Source organism: Palaemon carinicauda, chromosome 37, assembly GCF_036898095.1.
Source record: "Palaemon carinicauda isolate YSFRI2023 chromosome 37, ASM3689809v2, whole genome shotgun sequence".
NCBI classification, from domain to species: Eukaryota; Metazoa; Arthropoda; class Malacostraca; order Decapoda; family Palaemonidae; genus Palaemon; species Palaemon carinicauda.
This window is the reverse complement of record NC_090761.1, coordinates 68,113,098-68,119,771: the sequence shown is the minus strand read 5'-3', so window position 1 is coordinate 68,119,771 and position 6,674 is coordinate 68,113,098. Positions and strand designations below refer to the sequence as shown.

General features: G+C 32.9%; 1 long non-coding RNA gene across 1 annotated transcript; it reads right to left on the bottom strand.

Annotated features, from left to right (window-relative positions):
• Nucleotides 1-1,742: 1,742 nt before the first annotated feature.
• On the bottom strand, nt 1,743-5,505 carry LOC137629172 (uncharacterized). The gene is made up of 3 exons (XR_011041468.1): nt 5,408-5,505; nt 2,324-2,400; nt 1,743-2,199 (listed from the first exon to the last, which is right to left on the bottom strand). It is a non-coding gene; the product is annotated as an uncharacterized lncRNA (long non-coding RNA).
• Nucleotides 5,506-6,674: the final 1,169 nt, after the last annotated feature.

Genomic DNA, 6,674 nt, shown 5'->3' with positions numbered 1-6,674 from the left:
TAAGCATTCTGAATTAATTGAAAATTTATCATCATCTCTCTTCAGCTTCTCGAAAAGAGTGGTCAATGGACCATACAATTAAGTACCTTAGTGTACTCAAAGGGTTGGTGATGGTGGGAGACTTTTGTTCTAATGCTCACAGCAAACCAACCTGATATGCGTGGCCCTGACTAGTACAGCTTTGCTGATCATGGTAATATATAAACCTTTTCACCTCGATGAGGTATCCCCACCGAGAAAGATATAATAATAATAATCATTATTACTTGCTAAGCTACAACCCTATTTGGAAAAGCAGGATGCTATAAGTCCAGGGGCCCCAACAGTACTATACATTTTTTTACCAGATCCATCGATTGATAAATTCGTCAAAAGTAAATGTTTAAAAGAAAATACTGAAAAAAAAATAAAGAAACAAATCTAGAAATGTAATGATGGAAGTGACGTAAAAGTGGTTACGGCCTTTTATAATAGTTTCCCATAATAAAAAACAGTTTTCTATATATCTTTTACTCATTTTCCTATGTCTTTCTTTACGTAGTAAACTACATTATTTCAATAAATCTAGCATAGACAGTTAATGTATAAACTTGAACAAACCATATGAAGAGGAAAACATTGAGATAATGAAAATTTACATACGATAAAGACAAAACTGAGAAATAAATATACGTCGTGTAGGTAAAGAGAAGAGTAGAAAAAAAATATAAAAATCATAAGAAATAATAATAGCCTGAGGCTACTAAACCTTAAACACAAAATTAAGATTTACTTTGAGTCTTTTTACTGATGCTTTGGAGACCCTATACTTTTTAGCTTATGTATTTGGACCATAAGCCCCAGTGCTGGGCCCTTGGAGGCCATTCAGCACCCAAATGAAGTAAGAGAAAACCTAGTAGGTCCGCTTTGGAATGAAGGAGATTGGATACCTAAATAGAAGGAAGCAAGCAGGGAAAAGAGGTTTTGGAAGGTTTAAAATTGAGTAGGCCTATAGCTAGGTGCTGAATCGATACTATAAAGACCCTTAAATAATGGCACTAACCTTATAGGCCTAGATGGATAGCAGGTTTTACTTTCCTCAATAAGCCTGTTATAACTTATCGTAGGTTTACCGTAAAATTAATATGACATCTATATCACTCACGAGTTTTTCATTCATTCAATTATTTGTTTTACTTATTTTACATTTCTCTCAAATTTATAAAAGTACAAAAATATTTGGTATGGTTAAATAATTAGCATTGTTATTATTACTTGCTAAACTACAATCCTAGTTGGAAAATCAGAATGCTGTAAGACCAAGGGCCCCAACAGGGAAAATAGCTCAGTGAGCAAAGGAATTAAGGAAATATGCAAGAGAAGTTTAAGAACAATAACAACATTAAAATAAATCTTTCATAAATAAAACTACGTAAACATCAAAATAACAACAGGAAGAGAAATAAGATAGAATGGTGTGCCTGAGTGTACCCTCATGCAAGAAAACTCTAACTCAAGACAGTGGAAGACCATGGTACAGAGGCTATGGCACTACCCAAGACTAGAGAACGATGGTTTGATTTTGTAGTGTCCTTCTCCTAGAAGAGCTGCTTGCCACAGCTAGTCTCTCTTCTACCCTTAGCAAGAGGAAAGTAGCCACTGAACAATTACAGTGCAGTACTTAACCCATTGAGGGAAGAATTCAAGGTACCAGACTTCGTACATCTTAACAACTTTATAGGTTAATATTGAATGATACTATCTTCTGAATTAAACCAATGTTTATTTTACCAATAAAAAAATTAAACATTTACCCAAATGATAATTTAGATATTGCTTTCCAATATCACAGACTGCAGTAATCAGTTTTACACTAATTAGTAATTAATCCATGAATTAATTTTTACCAGATTTTTCTGGCTATTATGAAGAATACACCAATTAGCAATTCATCCATGAATTAAGTATTTTTCCCCAGATTTGGCTGGCCATCACGATCTGATGGAATACACCAATTAGTAATTAACCCAGGATTTATTTTTTCCCAGCCATTATGATCTGAGAGAATAGATATGCCTCTTTAGTTTATTCCAGGCTACTATTCCCCAGGTACCAAAGGAGACGGTGTGTTAGACCCAACACCACAGCATTCATGGTCGGGTTCTCTGTTACAGTCTACTCTCAGCCTCCAGCAATATCCTGGTTTTCGTGGCCTGTCTTCTGTGGATAGAAAATGAATAATTATCAAAACATTCCTCTAATATTAACCTATAAAGGCAAACTTAACAATAGTGTTATGTTGATGATTAATATTATTCATGAATGTTGCTGTAGAGATCTTTACCGGCTGGTGGAGATGTAGCGTCGGAAATCGTCACTACAGACAGGACGAGAAGAGCCAGCATCACCATCGTTTGGAATCTGTAAGACAAGATAGAAAAATATTCTTGGATGTTAATAGTATTTATTCTCTCTCTCTCTCTCTCTCTCTCTCTCTCTCTCTCTCTCTCTCTCTCTCTCTCTCTCTCTCTAACCTACCGGTAACCATATTCTTTATTAGAATATATATATATATATATATATATATATATATATATATATATATATATATATATATATACATATATATATATATAAATATATAACAAATATGGATTCATTAAAAAATAAGTTACTTATAATACCAGTCTCTCTCTCTCTCTCTCTCTCTCTCTCTCTCTCTCTCTCTCTCTCTCTCTCATTCATGTGTGGACCAACATGAAAAATCTAATAACGTATATTTTAATGTTCGAACGAAAAAGGATATCTCTTCTTCGTACTGTTTAGCTTCAAGTAAATAACACCACCAGAGTTTTTGTCTCATAGACATCGATAAAAATCTATTTTCATCACAAAAAAATAACAGGATTTAGACTTGATTTGTTTTTACAAAAGATGTATTTTCTTTGATAATGAGTCCACTTGGGTACATCACACATACCGAATATTTGTTTAAGATTTGCAAGAAAAAATGTAAAATAAATAAAATTTTGAAAAATAAACATGCCTGTTAAATGTTGCTATAGGAACGTTTCCTAGTAAAGGTTGCTAAGAAAAGGCTAGTCCAACCGTTCGCATTGGCAAACATTAAATTTCTCCCTAAGTGTAACCATCAATAAAACAAAATTTTGATTGACATAGAATACGCAAAAAATAGACAGACCTTTTGAGTAGGCCTTCAATTCATCAGGTAGATTACAATTCTACCCAGTAATTCCTGGCATAATATAGAATATTCATAAAACAGACAAACAGTGCTGAACAGCAAATTATTAAATGTATAGAGATTAAATTGTTAAATACATTTAATGTCAATATTATTGGATATAAGAATCATGTTAAAAATATTTTCACAAATCAGTATGTTTCTAACTTAAAAACATATTTAAAAAAATAATAAAATAAAAATGTAATTTTATCATATATTAGATGTTATAATGTATATACAAAAATGTAAAATATAATTTGTTAAGGAAATATTTCTTTATAAAAGGAAAAAAAAATTATGTTAAGAAAATGTAATTGTATTTTCATAATAAAAAAGAATAAAAAAAAATAAATAAAATAAATTCATCAGGTAGATCACAATTCGACCCAGTAATTCCTGTCATGCCTCGCTCTGAGGTAGTGAACACAGGCACACCCTTACTACAGGGTGAGTTCCTGTATTTAGCCCAGCCCACTTTGTCATCTCTCCTAACACTATCTGTTTGGATTCGCTGCGAGGTAAGGGTGTGACAGGGTGCACCGAGACTCCTGTTATTGTTATTAACATATTTTGTTTTCATTGTTCATTACTACTTATAGCGTTTATTTACTTCCTTATTTCCTATCCACCTTGACCTATTGTTCTTATTCATGGTTTACTGTTTTTAAAATATTTTATTTCAATTGTTCAGTACTTCTTATATCTTTTATTTATTTCCATATTTCCTTCCATCACAGGGCTATTTTTCCTTGTTGGAGCCCTTGGGCTTATAGCATATTGCTTTTTTAACTAGGACTGTAGCTTAGCTAATAATAATAATAATAATAATAATAATAATAATAATAACTGTATAACGATACTATGTCACTAAGCAATGAGATTTGCTTATTACATGCATTCTTCATTTTCTTGATTTAAGACTCCTTTCTATCCAATTCCTCTACCACACTTTCTAACCAGAAATTTCTGGGCTTTCCTTGTGCCCCGCTCTTTAAGGGTTATTCATCAGCGTAATCACTTCGATTCTTCAACCATTTTACCACTTTGTTTACATTCATTAGTAAGGTCACCATTCACAATTTTCATAAATCTGTCTGGGATCTCATCTATTATACTCTGCAGTTCATTCATAATATTCATCTTTCCTTTTTTTCTGGGTAATCGTTTATTGTTAATTAGCAAACTATGACTTACATTGCACTGTTTTGATTTAAACTTTGTAATAATCTACTATTTGTAGCTTTTTCTGCTCCAGATGTCATCATTCATAACTCTTCTCTTTCAACTCCATCTGTTCTTCCCGACCATTTCTTACAAATTCGATTCATATAATATGTTATCAATTAATAACAACCTCAAATATTCTCCCTTTCAACAATCTCTTCACTTCCATGTATACCCTAACGTATATAAAAACATAGGCTACGAACTGAAATGTATTCTTCTTCATTTCCTTATTTCTCTACAAAAATTCCAGTTGACACCTAGGTATTTGATAGGGAAACAAAATGATAAATTTTCTTCAAACATCAGGATTCGAACTGCTTGTCTTTGAACTAATCGCTACTTAACTCGGTTTAAATCTTTGAGTTACAATATATTCTATCTTATATCTCTATTCGGGCTATCAAGGTTTTCAGAGGACAAGTGTGTCAAAAATATATGAAGGTCAAAAAGTTAGGTTTTAATGTGGCCTTTATAATCAACATAGTTCTAATGAGTATAATGAACTAGTTATGTATACACATAATGTATACTCACACGTATGTTGATGGGTTATTTAATTAATACGTATTCATGCGAACGTGTATATATATATATATATATATATATATATATATATATATATATATATATATATATATATATATATATAAATATATATATATATATATATATATATATATATATATATATATATATATATATATATATATATATATATATATATATATATTATATATATAAAACTGTACATCACAAAGAGATTATAGACACCCAAAAACTAATATCTCGCATATTTCAGCGATTGTGTATAATGTTACGCAAAAGGAAACTGATGATTCTACCAAAAACTAAATGAAAAAAAAAAACATATATACATGAAATATAACAATAGTAATAATAATAAAAACTATAATAGATCAACAATATGGTGAATAAAAAATAAAAAATCCATACCTTGCCATGTTTGAAAATTATTTCCGTAGAAGACACAGTAGTGGAGACGTCTTGCTTCTTCAGAGGTCAGCTCGTCTGTGATCCAAAATCCATTGCTGCTTCGGTATAAATACTAGATTCCAGCTGCATTTTTACGGCCCAGGATAGTTGGTGGGAGGGGCAGGAGGGAATAGGGGAAGGGCCGGAGGGAATAGGGAAGAGGCAGGAGGGAATAGGGGAAGGGCAGGAGGGAACAGGGGAGGGTCAGGAGGGAACAGGGGAGAGGCAGGAGAGAATAGGGGATGGTCAGAAGGGAATGGGAGAGGGGCAAGACTGAATGGGGGAGGGGCAGGATTGAATAGGGGAAGGGCAGGAGGGAATAGGGGATGGGGAGGAGGGAAGAGGGGAGTGGCAGGAGGGAAGAGGGAGGACCAAGGTCTTCTAAAAGACAATAGTTCGAAGAAATCTGCTGACGTAATATAGCACAAAAAAAAGAAAATATCATAGTTTCCTACTGTTCATCTTTCCAGGAAAATAGTCATTAATTTCTCCATTTTAGCTTTTATGTTGCAGTTCTTAGCTTTTACATAGCACAACATTAACCTTGTGATATTTGGGCTATTATATAGCATATTAAAATTACAAAAAGCAAAAGTCTATATAGATTATATTGGAATAAAATCAAATATTTACCTATCAAATTCTTACCAAAATTGCCCAGATGACGGAGAGACACTTTTTACTTATCATTGACCAAGGTTAAAATGATGTTTGTCTTTGCATTGGAAGAAAGATTTTTCTCGTAAATAAAGAATCTCGTAAATAAAGGAGTTAAAAAAACTCAGTGACTTGCGAATACAGTCCGTGCGCAATTCTGCCTTCTGTTGTTTGCTGATGGCGGTTAGTTATCTTGGGGATTTTAATCAATTTAAATCTTGGTATTTGGAGTTGCAAGGAAACGGCTCTTCATAAAGATGTAGAGACAGGATGCCAATTCAATCCAAATGTGAAAACTCACTGCACGCAGGATATGACCATATATTAAAGACAGGCAGGATGCGATAATAGGAGAGCCATTTTAAAAGTAGGAGAATGAACGACTTCCAGTAATTTTGGTTCCAGTTTAATCTGGAAGGTTCTTGTAGCTTCACTTCAGTGCTCCTCTTTCCACCGGTTTAAGTATTTCGAATAAAAGGTATTTGTGTATGTCAATTGAATTCGTGGAAAATCGTGCTAGTATAGATAGGAATACATTCGATAGTCACGCTTGGTAGGTTTATCCTTTCCT